Below are 15022 nucleotides of genomic sequence, written 5' to 3'. Positions count from 1 at the left end.
GGAGATTAAAATGCTCACATTCCTAATAGATGGAGAGAGTCTATGGGTATGTACACAGGAGCTAATAAAGCTTTTGGTAGCATATACTGTCACCCTGTACCTAGAAAGCCTGTGAAAATGTCCACTGATGTTTTTTAAAGTACTGTTTCTCATATCTATCCATCTACCTGTCAAGTCCTCATGACCATGAGAAAGTAAACAACATGTGCATAACTGGCTTCTTTAAGTACAGCAGCATCAGGGAATTAATCTCAATAACGGTGACTCTGAAATACTATTCTAGACATCAGTCTCGAAGATCACCATTTCACTGTTCCTTCTCTGTAGCTCTTCTTCCTCACGTACTGCGACCCCACAGCAAATCTAGAAATGAGTCTCAATCGCCTTCGTGGTGTAAGCATGGCCAGATTTTGAGCAGAACCTGAGAAAGGGAGCAGAAGGCTTGGCTCATTGCTTATCAAGACAGGGTAAAAGCAATGCCAGGAAAAGGGGGAAGAGTTTTGCATGGACTCAGTGTGAGAAAGGGCAATTAAATGCGGTGGGAAATATAAATAATATCTGGGCATACACCACTTTGTCTGGGAAAGTCAAACTTTCACTGTGTATTTTAATAAAGGACTTCTAGACTTAGCACCCTCGAGGTGAGAGAGTGCTTGCTCTTACCATTGCCTGAACTTGAAAGGAAGCCTGCATAGATGCATGCCTACATGCACCAGTCCCACCTCAGGATGCCAGCAGGAGCACGGGCTCTGATGGTCCTTGGTGTTTGGGCTGTTCCTGTGCCCATCCTTGCCATCCTGCCTCTGGGCTCCCCAAACTCTGTCTCTAAGAGCCGGTGGTGCCAGGCATTCGGTGGTGGAAAGTACAAGAAACCCTCTAGTGGACAATTAGAGCCGGTTTAGGCTCCAAAGCGTGAATACTTTTATCACTTATTGAATCTAGTGACAGTCTGATCTTGCAAAGACTGTTCTTCTCTAGGGGAACAACTAGCTCCTTTTTTTTTTTTTATGTTTTTCTCCTTGTTTCAGCCACACCTCAAGCCAATGCCTTGAGCTGGGCATGGACTCTTGTCTCACCAAGGTTAGAGGCTGTGCCATAGGTAATGATGGCCAAGAGACAGCGGCCAATATCCAGATGGCAATGCTGTGCGTGGGGGGACCTGGGCTGCTCTATTCTAAGTACAGACTAAGTGGTGGATTTTAGAGGTAGTCAGGCATATAACTATGTAAGTACCTAAGATTTCCCCTCTGCATCCTTGCAAATCTAAATACCTTGGAGGCTTTCCTGAAAATCTTTTGGTAGTTTAAACCCTTTCATAGCTCATTAGGTATTAGGTAAGAGCCTTTCCAGGATCCCAGGGTGAAGTACTGTCTTTGGGGCCAATGGCAAGAGCTGGATAGAAGAGGAATTTCCTCACATGTAGTTTCTACATGCTGCAAAGTACAAATTATATTTTTTGCTGAGCAGGATAACCTTTATTGCAACGTACATTTGTCTTAGCTACTGCTTCCTCAGCCTGAATCCCTCCTGGAAAAGCTGTGGCTATTAGAATGCCTTTACATGGAGAGTGAATGCAAAGCCTGCTTGGCGATGTGGCTCTGCCCTTCTCAAACATGTTCCCAGAGAGATAGTAACACATGTCACCAGAGGTGTTTTTAATGGTGACCTGAGGACGGTGATGGAGGCAAGAGAGGTTGAAGCAAAAGATACTGCATGTTCAGAGTGCAGCTTTAACATTTGTTACTTTTCGGTAACCATCAACATACTTCTCTCTGTTCAGCATCCACTCCAGAGCTGGCCACGGGTGCCAAATTAACACAGAAAAGGGTCCTTGGCTTGAGGCAAAAGTGCATGCGCTCCCCAGAGAGATGAAACCATGCCTCCTGCAGTGCAAGACCTCATCATCCTCATGCTCATCAAAATTAGATTCCCAAAACAGAGCCAAGAACATTTCCTCTAGATGATCATTCTCTGTTCTCTACTTGTGCTGCCCATCCTTTGTACATCAGCTGAACCCTTTCGGAGTCGGAACACCTGTGCTTTTTTGGCTTAGAGAGAGAAAACACCTTTTTTCCCCTCTCAAGGGGCAGTGCCTGTCTCCACCAAACTATGCAGGGAGACAAGGGCCTGTTTCAACTCTTCTGAATACAGCTGTTCCAGTGTGGGTGAAGTATTTAAACTGCATTACCCTAGTGAGTCAGACATGGTATGGGAGCACACCTCTGTGCTCCTGTAGAGGAAGCACAGCATGTTTTTTCCTCTTTAACTTTGTCCCTGAGTTCTATCCTATTCCTATTTTAAGCAAACCCATATGCTAGTTCAAGTAGGTGCAGCAGTCTGTGCACTGGAGCAGGTTAACAGTGGTCTCTTAGTTTCTCAGTGGTATTAAGGTAGAGAGTGAGCTGCCATAGCTCAGTAATCTAAGAAATGATTGTGATGTATGAAATAATGTTAACAAATTAAAGCAATTAAATTTAGGATATGGTATGTCAGAAGCCAAAGAAAAATGCAGCTGCTGGCATCACATTGGGGTGCATTTGTCATGTAATGTCAAGGTGAATCCCAGTAGATAGAAGGACCTTTCACTGTGCACAGAAAACTAAAATCTCATGGTCAACATAGGCTATAAATAGGACCGTTGTTGATTTTTCTTCATGCAAAGTTTGTCTGCTCCCCAGCAAAATGCCAAGGGTCCCAGAGGAAAATTCACCCAAGCAGATTTTCTCCCCATCGAGATCATCCTCTCAGGCTCAGCCATGTTCACTCCCAGCCCAGACTGCCATCAAAGTGCCTTTTGTGTGTCCCTCCAAAACAGTTTATTCTTCTCTGGCAAACAACATCATTTAGCACTAGTTGGAGTTGCTGAACGGGCTCAAGTTAGGAAACCCAGATGGATTTGAATCATTTGTCAAAACCAGAGGCCAGCGCTTGATCTATGGCAAGGTAATGAAAAGAGTCACTCATACATTAATAGTGCTGAGCTGTAGGAGCGCCGCAAATCACGGAGCGCAATATTGTATGAATGTGTCAATGTCACTGATATCCAGGGGCCCGTTACCGAAACACACGCTGATGAAAGCCTTCATGTGTGCGCTCAGAAACAAGCCAATAGAGTCTTGCTCCTTGCAGGAAAACAAGATCTGAAAAGACAGAACTGCATTAAAACAACAGTCTCCTGTTACCTTTTTGCTATCACTGGAGCAAGACACTGGACTTAAGAGACTTTTTATTATTTTTCTAAACCTTTTTTACAGACTTAACGACCTTCTTCCAAGGTCATGCCATTGAGAGGCAGAAGTGATGACTCAGATGCCATCAGTGAGTTTAACACCCTGTCCTAAGCTGCTGTTATTTATAGCTGGTTATACAGCAATGTTTCTGAGGCTCCAGCTGAGGCAAAGCCTCAGTACATGAAGTCTTGTGCAAACACAGAGTGAGAACAGCCCTGGTCAAACTTCACAGTCTGTAAATGAAGACTGCAAACTGTCTCATATGTGACTAGAGGTACGCAGACCATCTCCAGGGGTTGCACAGGAACATCTCTTTGCAGTCTAGGAGAGACACTGCCCTTAGCAGCCAAGAAATCATGTGTCAGCTGAGGCTGCTGCAGAGAAGAGTTGCAAGGTGGGTAGAGGTCTGCAGAGGCACTTGGAGGCATCACTCAGGAATCTATCTTTGGAGACTATGAATCTATGTGGCAGGAACAGATGGGATTTGGCACATCTTTGAGTTTGCGCAACAGTTTGTCTTGATCTAAGGTCTTTTCTACTCCTTCTAGTGGTCTGAATTTGATGTCTCAGGTGTGAATATTATGACCAACTGTGACAAAGATGATGAAGGACATGCCTAAGGTCGCATTGAACATTAGAATTTCAGTGGGGAATAAAACCCAGACATCCTCAGCCCTATCTAGCTACCAAGGCAAATGGGTGCTGGGGGATGCAGGTGACTGCTAATAAACATCACCCTTGTGACATTCTCATAGTATTTGAATGGTCTCCTGGTGAAGAGAAGATAAAATGTGAAGGAGCAGATTTGCAGCTAGCACCCAGCAGGAAGGCTACCTTCTTTTGACTTGATTTAGCTGTCAAAATCAGACACTAGCCTACACCAGTTGAGGATTCGACCCTCTATTCTTGGCAAGAAACTCACAATAAAAGAATATAGATACACTTAGGCAGCTTGCTCTGTTTTGTATTTTAAGATTGTAATTCATTCCAGATTGATAATTAAGTTTTGTTTTTTCAGTGATAGGAACCGCTCTGACGGCTGCAAATCATAATAATATGCATTTGTGTACATTCATGCCTGCATGCTTGTGCATTTTTCCTGTTGTAGCTAAGACTACATTCAATGCCTTATGTACATTTCACTCTATCTCGAAACTGTTCTTGCAAACAGCCAATGCTTACATGGTCAGGAGAGCTGTGCTCTGCTGAAGACACCTTCACCTTCCTCTCAGAAAGACCTATCTTCAGATAGGAACATAACCATCTAGGATGGTGGTCAGATCAGGCCCTGGGTTAGCCCAGAGGCTGCAAACCCAGAATTAAGAGGTTATTTCTTCTGACACGCTGTCTTCATGCTACAATGCATTGCCCCATGCTGCTCTGTGTGCACCAGTACCAGCGAACTGGGACTATTCTCCGAGGTGCAGGATGGAGGCTGATGAAGGGATGACAGAGTTATTAGCAGATGAGTAACAATCCAAATTTTCCCAGGAGTGGTGGCAGATTGCTAAGTGAGAGCACAAGAAATGTTCTAGGCAATGCATTCTGCAGAGGCAGCTTGCCCAAGGTGAGAACACCAGATAATCAGGATACTCTTATGAACAGGGGCGAGGAAAACATTTGGAGCAGCTCCTGAGCTAGGGCTTGCGCTGATCCTGATGTGAAGACATGCCTGACAGAGCCCGCCCCCCTTCTCAAATATGTGCTGCAAAGCTTATGTTTGCATTTGGACGGTAATCACAAGTAGAAATGCCATCAAAATGTTGCTTCAGGTCTGGAAATTCAGCATAATTCAAAGTCGGTTCTATGATGTTGCCAGCCCCATTTCCACTGATGGAAATTAAGTTTTCCCGAAAACCAAATGGGGGAGTGATAGCTTGCCAGTTTTAGTTATTCTAGGTGGTATCTGTGCATGCAGCACAGCTTCTCCACAGCTTCACATTTGGCTCTGGTGACTGATGGCCACATCATTGAACCCCATATAACCCAGTATGCAAGTCTCTGGTAGATCCGCATGATAAAATCCAGCTTCAGTGGGATTTATTTTCATCCCTCTAATGAAAGTGTTTTGATTCAGTTTGCAGCATGGTTTAGAGAGCAGGAAATTTAAAACCAGTTCAATGTGCTGTAAGCTTGAATGCAGTGATTTGCTGTCAGCCCACCCAACAGGGGTGCAGGCTGGTGAGTGATGGAAAAGGCAGTTTAGGGGCTTCAGTGATGCTTTCCTCACTCCTCAAAGAGAAGAGAATGACCTGCAATGCCTCTCCTTGATGGTGGGGTGAAAGCCTGTCAGGCAAGTAAGTTATCCCCAAAATTTGATTGAGATACTGCTACAGGATCAAGAAGTGCAACTAAAATGCAGCATTATGGTGAGAAGGAAATTATCAGATATGATTGCTTGAATAGGAAAACTGCAGCATTTATACGTACTAAACAAACTAGTATTTGTAAAAACTTGTGTTCTCTAATGTATTTATCAGGCCTACCCATGCAGGCCTTACATGTTAATCTTAAAGGATTAGTCTCAATGAGTCATAGAGCTGGGGTCAGAGAGCCGAGTTATGGGGCATTGTGGTGGTAGATGAATCACAGAACTACAGAATAGTAGGGGATGGAAGGGACCTCTGGAGATCATCTAGTCCAATACCCTTGCTAAAGCAAGTTTACCTACAGCAAATTGCACAGGTGGGTTTTCAGTATCTCCAGAGAAGGAGTCTCCACAACTTTCCTGGGCAGTCGGTTCTAGTGCTCCGCCACCCTCACAGTAAAGAAGTTCTTTCTAAGGTTGAGGTGGAGATTCTCGTGCTCCAGTTCATGCCTGCTGCCCATTGTCTCATTGCTGGGCACCACTGAAAAGAGTCTGGCCCCAACCTCTTGACAGAGCCCCTTAGATATTTATAAGCATTGATAAGACCCTTCATCAAGGTCATTGATGAATATGTTGAACATGACTTGAGTAGTACCTAGATCTTCAAAGGGAATTTATCCAGGCATTAGACATGAACATGGGTGCTGGACTCTTAGAGAGATAAGCCCAGCCTGCCTGACAAACAAGGGAGTGTTCCTAAACTGGGAATTGTTTTCTGACTGTGTTCTACTAAATTTGATGGTGCACAGTGAAGTGCCAGCAGAGAGAGGCAAGCATGCCCCCGATTGCATGGCAGGCATGCCCACATTGCTTGGTCACAGTCAGAAAAGACAGGAGAGCACAGCGTAGATTCTGGTCTGCATCTGCCAGAAGAAGGATTTGAATCTGAATCCAAAACTCTGAGAGCCACCGGGCTGTTAAGTGTAAAGCAAGGGGCAAGATCACCTGGTGGGGAGCATATCCTCCTGTTCCTGTTGGGACAATAAAGGTTATTTTCAGGCCTCCACAAAATGATTCACTGCTGTGAATTTGAAGCGCTGTCAGGTCTGTGCCTCCAGCCCAGAATTCAGCACTTTGGCTCCCTGAGGAGGACAGTGGTGGCACCACACCATAGCCGCCAGCACATCCTACAGCTGGCTCAGGCAGCTCCCTGCCCAGCAAGATTGCACTGTCTCCTGTTTTAAGGTACCCCAGGCTCTCCATGCCTTATGGCTGTTCCTGGGACAAGGCGGCATGAGCATATTTTACTCTCCCATGACTTTGTCAGCATCTCCTAGCTGGTTGTCAACACTGGTAAATGTGAAATAGCTTTCAAAATCCTGTTTTTCCTTCCCAGAGCATGAGCTGAATTTGGATGAAGTTTAGAAAGTTAACAGGAGCACTGGTTTTAATTTTAGGGGAGAAAAACAACCCTCCAAATCTTGAATTTGTTTTCCAACTTCCAGGACAGCGACCACATCCTCCATGTTTTACTGTTTCTCCTTATCTGAAAGACAAAGTCATGCTGCAGGGATAAAACAATATACTTTCAATGTGGAGGTCTTATATGTTTATTGGGAACAGCTATATCCCCAGCCTACTCAATGTGTTTTTGAAAACATCTCTTTTTTTAGAGTTTCTTTGATGGCTGGTATTGGGGTTGGGTCCCTTGCTTCTTCAGAGAAAAGTGACCTTTAAGTCTCAGATTTTGAAATCTGTTCCAAACCATGGAGCCTCAAGTGCCAAAACCTTTTCACATTCAAATCTCTTTCAAGCAGAACAGGGAGAGGAAGATCAGAGTTAGTGCACTCAAATGACCTCATTTGCCACATCAGAGCACAGAGCATTTATTTTATAAAGAGCATCAGTATGTGTGCAGTATCCAGGACGTATTTTTAGCCAGTTTTTTCAATATTACTACTACTAAGCCAGCTTTTATATGGTATGGTTTTGCTGAGAACAAATGTATAAATTCTACAACTTGCTACATTTTGAAGTCCCAATCAGCAAAGCCGCTTTAGCCTACATGTAGGTTTAAGTCCACAAATATGGAAATCATGAAAACTCTCCACGAAAGATGTTTTCCAGTGGAAAATTAGCTGTTAGGTCTATGGGGTGAGGGGTCATTTTTTTTGTTGGTGTTTTTCAGAATTAATTTATTTGTGAAAGTCCTGCTTTTTGAGGAAAACGCCAAGAATTCCTTCATAATTCAAATACTTACTTTGAAAATAAAATGTTGATATTCAACTTGCTTTCCACAGCAAATGGTGAGGCTTTCAGATCGCTTTAGATCCCCATTTTCTTTTATGGGCTCAGCCAAGTTTTATCTCCCAGAACACAACTGGTTTTTCATATGATGAGTGAAGGCTGTGGTGTATCACAGGAAAGAGAATCCGAGCAAGTCTGGTTGATTGAGTCAAATGTGAGTATAAAGCATTTAAATGACAATTCCTGATGGATAATGCATTAGCATTTCTAGCTTAAAACAAGAAGGAAAAAAAAAACCAGCATTCACTTCAGAAAAAACTGCCCTTTATTGAGAAAATCTTAAACTTTTCTGTGGAAAATACTAATGAAAACAGTGCTGCTTTCATTTTTGTTAAAACTCCCAAGAGGAAAAGAAAATATTTCTCAAAATTCCTGAAGAAGTAACTTCTAAGGACAGTCAAATTGGGTCAAAGAAAAGGGGTTATTTCTGGATAACTTGCAATAATAAATTTTCAAAATACATCTCAAGCAGTGGGTTTGCCTCACAAAGTCATTCTAGCAGAAGCACCTCAGAGTAATAAACACTTTTCTAATTCTTGAACTGTGCAAGTTCATCATCAAGACTGTCAACCTAATGGAGGAAAGCTTAACTGTATGTGAGATCAGCAATTCCTCATAAAATAATGCATGATATGCCTTGGGACCATCAATGCTCATGTCTCTCAGACTGCAGGAATATTACATGTAGCAATCCGTTAACCTGTTGGTTGCAAAGAATAGAGTATACTATGAATAAATTGATATCCACACAGGATGGAGCTGTACTATAGGAGCTGTTACAGTGAGAGATGTCTCACATTTAGTTAAATGCTGGCAGGCTGCTCAGTCCTGTCCAGGATGCTATAATAGAGACACTGCTGTCTCCCAGGACTTGCATTCTATATGTCAGCCCTTGGAAAGGCAGGATGTGCATGAGAAACCTGGAGGAGGGATTTGTTTGGAATTTTTCTAATTATTTAAGGCTTAACTCAGCCCTTACTGACAAGCATTGCTCTGCAAAGCGTTTATTTCACTCACCAGCAGAACTCATTTTGGTGCATAACTCTGAGAAGGTTCAGTTCATCTTATGCTGCTCTGAAAAAAATAACTAAGGGTAAATAATGCCATCGCCTTCTACCCGCAGTTGTCCAGAGGTTTCTGTGCAAACCTGAACCCTGTAATTGGCAAACAGTACACAGGAGTGACCTCAGTATCTAGGAGACCTCACAGTTCACCTGGGAAAAGAACAAAGCAAAAGCAGCAGAGATGCCTTATATGGGTGCTTAAAAGTTAAAGGCTCTATCTGAACCACTGCTTTGCTTGGTCAAGAGAAAGGGTACAAGGCACCAAGAAAAGCAACCAAAAGTATCAGCACCTGCTTATATGTTGGAAGACGGAGAAGTAACAGATATGGATGGGGACACTTTTCCTGAAGACTTGCATTGGTGAATCTGCGCTGCACCAAGCACAGGTGGGATCAGTCTTATTTCAGCAACCCACATTCCCTGGCTGTCTGTGAGGAAGGGGCAGAGCAGATGGCATACATTTCCCTCTAGAGACAAATGAAAGCCTGGCCACCCCTCACTCTCAATGCAGGATTTCCATTGCATTTGAGACTTAATGAGGATTTGTCCCTGTTTCTACCAAACCTGTGACTCAGGACTCAGCAAACAGGGACAAGAGAAAATTATGGCACCTATGTTTGGGTTTGTACAGCCATCAAGTTGGGTGCAGATTGCTGTAGGGAGAGGAAGTACCACTGGAAAAAACTTTTCCTTTAAAGCAGGAACATGTCAGCCCCAGGACACACTTGCAAGGCACTCAGCAATGCCGGCTGGTACTGGTGACCCAGGCTGGTGGGTAGTCAGTGTGTCTGATATGAGGTCGAAAGGATGTGATGCAGCACTGTCGAAGTCAATAATGCAGCATTTTGCTCTTTCTTTTTTTATGTATTAACATAATACATAAAAATTGGTATTAACAAATTAACCGGCTGGTATTAACAAGAAGAGCTCTTCCAGTAGCTCTCAATATTTGGAGCCTGCTGTCCTGGGAGCAGACGCACTGTGCAGGTTTCTAGCTCTTCTGACAGGGAGCAGGTTTAGAGCAAGAGACTGAATTTAATAGAATAGCTGATATTTATCCCAAACAATGCTGTACTGTCCTCTCGTCTAAAACTCTAGGACACGTTATCTAACCTAAACTCCCACCCCATGGAGACACAAGAGACAATGCTGTCCTTTACTGGTTGCATCTTACTGTGCTGCAAACTCTCTCAGGTTACTGTGGTGTGTTAAACTTCACACCTCTTTCTCCTGCAACTATTGTGCTGGCACAAAGCACTTGTTTTAATCACACTGTGAAACACAGATATGCATAAGAAAAGTTCTTTATCCCTTCAACAACGAGGGTGTGATGGGAAAAACAGAGCCCTTCAAGCTAACCCAGAGTGCACACTGCCTCATTCCCCACCTTGGAGATCACTGGGATATGCGAAAAGAAAATACAGAATGCCAGGACCAAAAATACCTGATGCCTCATTCCCATGGTGTACAATGTACCTAACAAGTAGCTCTTTCAGAGCACAGCCATTAAAATAAAACCCTCACCAGCTCGGCTGGCACCGAACACAGTGTTTTCCAGGTATCAGTGATAGCTGGCTGACATTTTAGCTCTCTGTGCTTCTGAGAGAGGAAACACTGGACTCTTTTTACTTTTAATTGGAACTGCTGAAAGTTTATTTTGTTGTTGTTATCACTTTCTGCTAAGTGTCTAAGAAAGGACATGGAGCCAAACAGAGGGGCTCCTGGGGAGAGGTGAGGACCCTGAATGCCTTTCCCCTCTTCTGCTTTGAACTAAACCAAGCAGGGGGGCAAAGGGAGTTGGGGGAAGGAACAGAGGCTGGGGAGGCCACTAAACCCACTGGGAGCAGGCAGTGTCACCCAGAGTCACAGTGGCTGTGTGCCCCCTTCCACAAGCATTTCATAGGGACCACGGGGCCCCATGGACCACACTCCTCTTTCTCCCCTTCAAAACGATGGGTGGGAGAGACAGCAACCTTGGGGACCTCTGTTGGTGTTGGTGACCCCTCTTGCTCCCTGTTACCCCTTCCCTGTCTCTAGGTGCTTTGCTGTGTGGATGATGCGTACCCAGGGGAGCCACACTAGAGCCGTGGGAAGCACAGGGGGAGACAGGATGCCAGGGCAGGAATGGTTGCAGCAGTGGGAAGGTGGTCATCCCCTTGCAGATTGCCACCATCCTGCCTGCAGTAGAAGGATAGTGCTATCCCATGCACCTTTGCTGTAGGCTAAAGTGGTTATGGCTAAGTATTTTTAGGTATTTGTTATCAGCACTGTTCAATTGGACAACAGTCTGCAAAATAGGAGCAAAAACTCAGGCTCCTCTCCAACATATGTAATTCAGGCAGCCAGCTGGATCGCCCCCTAAAGCTTCTGGAGAAGCACTTTCTTCACTTCTTTAACTATAGAGGGAGACCTGTTTTCAGTTCCCAAGCACATCAGATTAGATCTAGCCCTTGGATTCCAGTTCAACCAAGCACTTTGGCGTGTGCCATGTTTTAATTAGGTGCTTGAGACCTTGCAAAGTTCATAGCACTTCATTGTGTATCCAGAGGTAGGTGGATACTTACAGGTTTTGCTAGATCAAAGCCCCAGAATTGGGAACAGACAGCTACAAACCTGAGAAGCTTCCTTTCACATTGTCTCAGAGGGAAGACACTCTCAGAAGAAAAGCTGGTGTTTTACTCAATTTCTCTATCAATCTTCTGTCTCAGCCTCATCTGTGAAAATCTCAAAGGTGTGCAACCGTTTCTGAGACACACAGAGACATCATGATTAATAAGGAAACCTGGCTGATTAACAAGGAGAGGGGAATAAAAGCAGAGAACAAATTATTAGCATGTGGGCACATCAATATAACACCTAACCAAAAGAGTTTGTTTCCCCAGAGAGAAGATTCAGTTTTGCTTCTGGAATTAGTTTTGATGTAATATATGTTCACTTATCTATTTATAGAATCATAGAATGGTTCGGGTTGGAAGGGACCTTAAAGATCATCCAGTTCTAAACCCCTGCCATGGGGTTAGCACAACGACAGTTAATTGCTTGGTAATAAAGATCTTCAGTGTTATCCAACATTTTAATTTGTTCAAGTTTCTTGATGAACATTTCGCCCTGAATCAGCATAATATAGTAAACAGCACCAACTGTTATTTTTTTTTATTCAAAAAGAAGGCAACTCTTAGGCCAAAATGATTTACAGAGGAAAGAGATAAAAGGGAGACTTTTAGAGGATTTCTTTATTCTGTGAAGGACAAAACAAGAAGAATCAGAATAGGATTGAGGCAAACCATTAAGACTGCAAAGGAATATGTTGTCTCTGTACTCTGTAAGACCTTGATTCAGCAAGGTATTGCATTATGTGTTGGATTTTTAGGAGCAACTTCAGGGTTTCAAGTCTGGCATAAACCTCAGTGCCCTGTTGAAGGGGTCCTCCATGGAGACTGGATTGTCTTTCCAAAGATTATTTAGTTCAGATTTTCAGACTGTTTCAGACTGTGGTCCAAAAGAGCAGCACATAAGCACAGACGCACAAAGATATGAGGAGTCAAAGGGTTGAATTCTCAGACCTGTCTTAATGGGACAGCAATTCACCAACTTCTGGATTTGCCTTCCTCTCTCCATCCACTCCAAGGGGAGCTCAGGTTAGGCTTCTATTTATGTTTTTTTTACGTAACAAAGAATGAAAATAAAACAGACCACCATGACCTATTGGAAATCTTACAATATCTCCTGTTCCTCCAGCTCCTAGGTGGGAGTTCCCATTAGGACTGGATTAGGCTAAATCAGATTATGCACCACAGACAATGGTGTCTGCAAACTGTGGACAAAAGGTGTCAGAGAAAATCTCTTCAGACCTACTAATATTGTACTGCAGCAGAACTGTGAAGCGTGTTCCCTAAATCAATGCTCCTCCTGTGGATAGGCACTAGTGTAACACATCAGAAGAAGCATTGACTGAAAGAAACATTTACCAACACACCTACATCCATCTCAGGTGAAAATGGAGGGCAAGTGCTGACCATACTGACAATCATCTTTCCCTGATTATTCTCCTTAATTGCTCTGTTTCATTTATTCTACTGCTGGCAGTCACAGAGCAAAGATGCAGGATGAACGCAGGTTTTGGGCAAAGTACTAAATTTGGTGAAGCCTCACCAAAACTCTCCCTAGTTTTTCAAGTCTTATCAAACTGATGCTGGCATTATAATGCCTGGATGTGCAGCTGCGAGCCAACAGAAGCAATGCAGGAGGAGCTTTTCAAGCTCCCTTCTGTGCAGGGCTCTGCGGGGTTTGGTGATGTTGCAGCAGTTTGAAAAACCCATTACTGCAGAGTTTTCATTTCTGTGTGTGCAGGAGTGTGTTCGCGTGTGTGCTGTGTGCATAAAGCCTTCTTTCTGAAGTTCCTTAGATAAGTGCAGAAAGCATGAAGCTTCACAGGCCTCGCTCAATTAAAGTTTCTGATATTTTTTCTTCCCTTAAAGCATGACTATGGGTTTGGTAATTTATAGTTTCATATTAAGATACTCAGGAACTATCTGGGCTGGTTTTTATGACTAAAGCCATTTATATACATTTCTCCACTTTAAATCTTCCTCTCCCTAACAAATTACACTCCTAAGCAGGCATGGGCTACTAGATTAAGTGGTTGAAAACCATGCTCTTTAGCAGTGACTTGAATAGAAAATCCCACTTGATTTAAACACTTACAGTTGCCTAGTCATAACTGTTAGCATAAGAGTAGTTACTTTAGACTAACACTCTCTTTAAAAGATAATGCCCTTATTAAGGCATTTGGAAGCTAGTATGGACTTTTCTGTCCTCTCTCAGGTTTTGCATGGCTGAACCTCGACCTACATTACGTCACCTAACCTTGAATTTGATGTAGACCAGGGTGAAAGCTGGCTTATCGCCTGTCTTATAAACAAAGAAACCCTGAGAGCATTTCTCCCCTAAAAACTGGGCTGATGTCACTGTATTGTGCGTGTATTACTCATGTCAGAGACTTTTGCAAAGAAACTTGATGCCCAAGAAAAATACAGTGCAAAATCTACCAGCCACTGAATCTGTCCTTTGCTGGGCAGTGCTAACATAGCTAACAAGTTGAACGGAGAGGCAGTTATCACCACTACTACCACAATGCAATCGATACTCAGTGGAAAATTTGTCCTCCCTCTTGGATTCTTGTATTTAAAAATTTAAAATCAACATGATCTTTTGTAGTAGAGCAGTTTTACATATTCCAGGCTAAATGGGACTCAAAGACAATGTATCTACAGATGCCAGATAGTCGTTGCCTCTGGAAAAATCAGCCGTATCTAACCCTTCAGTGGCAAAACAACTGTGAACAAAAATGGCTGAAATAACTAGTACCTTGGCAGTTTTCTTTCCTCTTCTTTCAGAGATGGGAGGAGGTAAATGCACCACAGAGGAGTCAAGGTCCTGCAAACCCAGAGGATGTATTCCTGCAGATCCCCACATTGAAGAGCCCAAAGGCTGATAAGTCTCCAGAGGTGGTTGAGAAGATGTTTTTCAAAATTACTGCTCACAAGTTTGGCTCAAACTGATAGAACAAGAGGCGCGGGTGCCTAGCAGCGTGGGCAGCACGGTCTGGCTAACCCTCTTCTGCTCCCAGTGCTCAGAGAGGACATCATAGCAATGTTCATGGAGAGGAATTATCTCACCCATAGGCCTCTCCTTCTGGATGTAACTAGAGGCCTGGAACACCATGGAAAACTCAATGCATAAGATATTCTGTTTTCCCTCGGGTAGTCAGAACAGCACTATCAAAGAAGGATATGGACTAAAACCAAAATCCAACGTAACAAAAACATTTATGTCCCAACCTGGCAAGGTTATATTTCCAGTTACTTTCCTGAGGAAGGTTGTCCTGATAATCTTATCTATACCTCAGTCCTTGCAGACTGGGGGAGAGGGGATGGTGCACTACCACTATGGGGCAGAGGCAATGGGACCCCATCTGATGAGCCAGTTGAGGGCTTGCTGCCAGCCCGGTGCTTCTTTCTCCAGTCTGGTGTTGAGCTCCTCTTAACAGCCCCACCACCACTGTCCCTGACCCAGGAGGTCCTCACAATTTGGACGTTCCCACCACGGGAGCC

Source organism: Cuculus canorus, chromosome 4 (genome assembly GCF_017976375.1).
Source record: "Cuculus canorus isolate bCucCan1 chromosome 4, bCucCan1.pri, whole genome shotgun sequence".
NCBI classification, from domain to species: domain Eukaryota; kingdom Metazoa; phylum Chordata; class Aves; order Cuculiformes; family Cuculidae; genus Cuculus; species Cuculus canorus.
Note: the sequence above shows the minus strand (reverse complement) of the source record.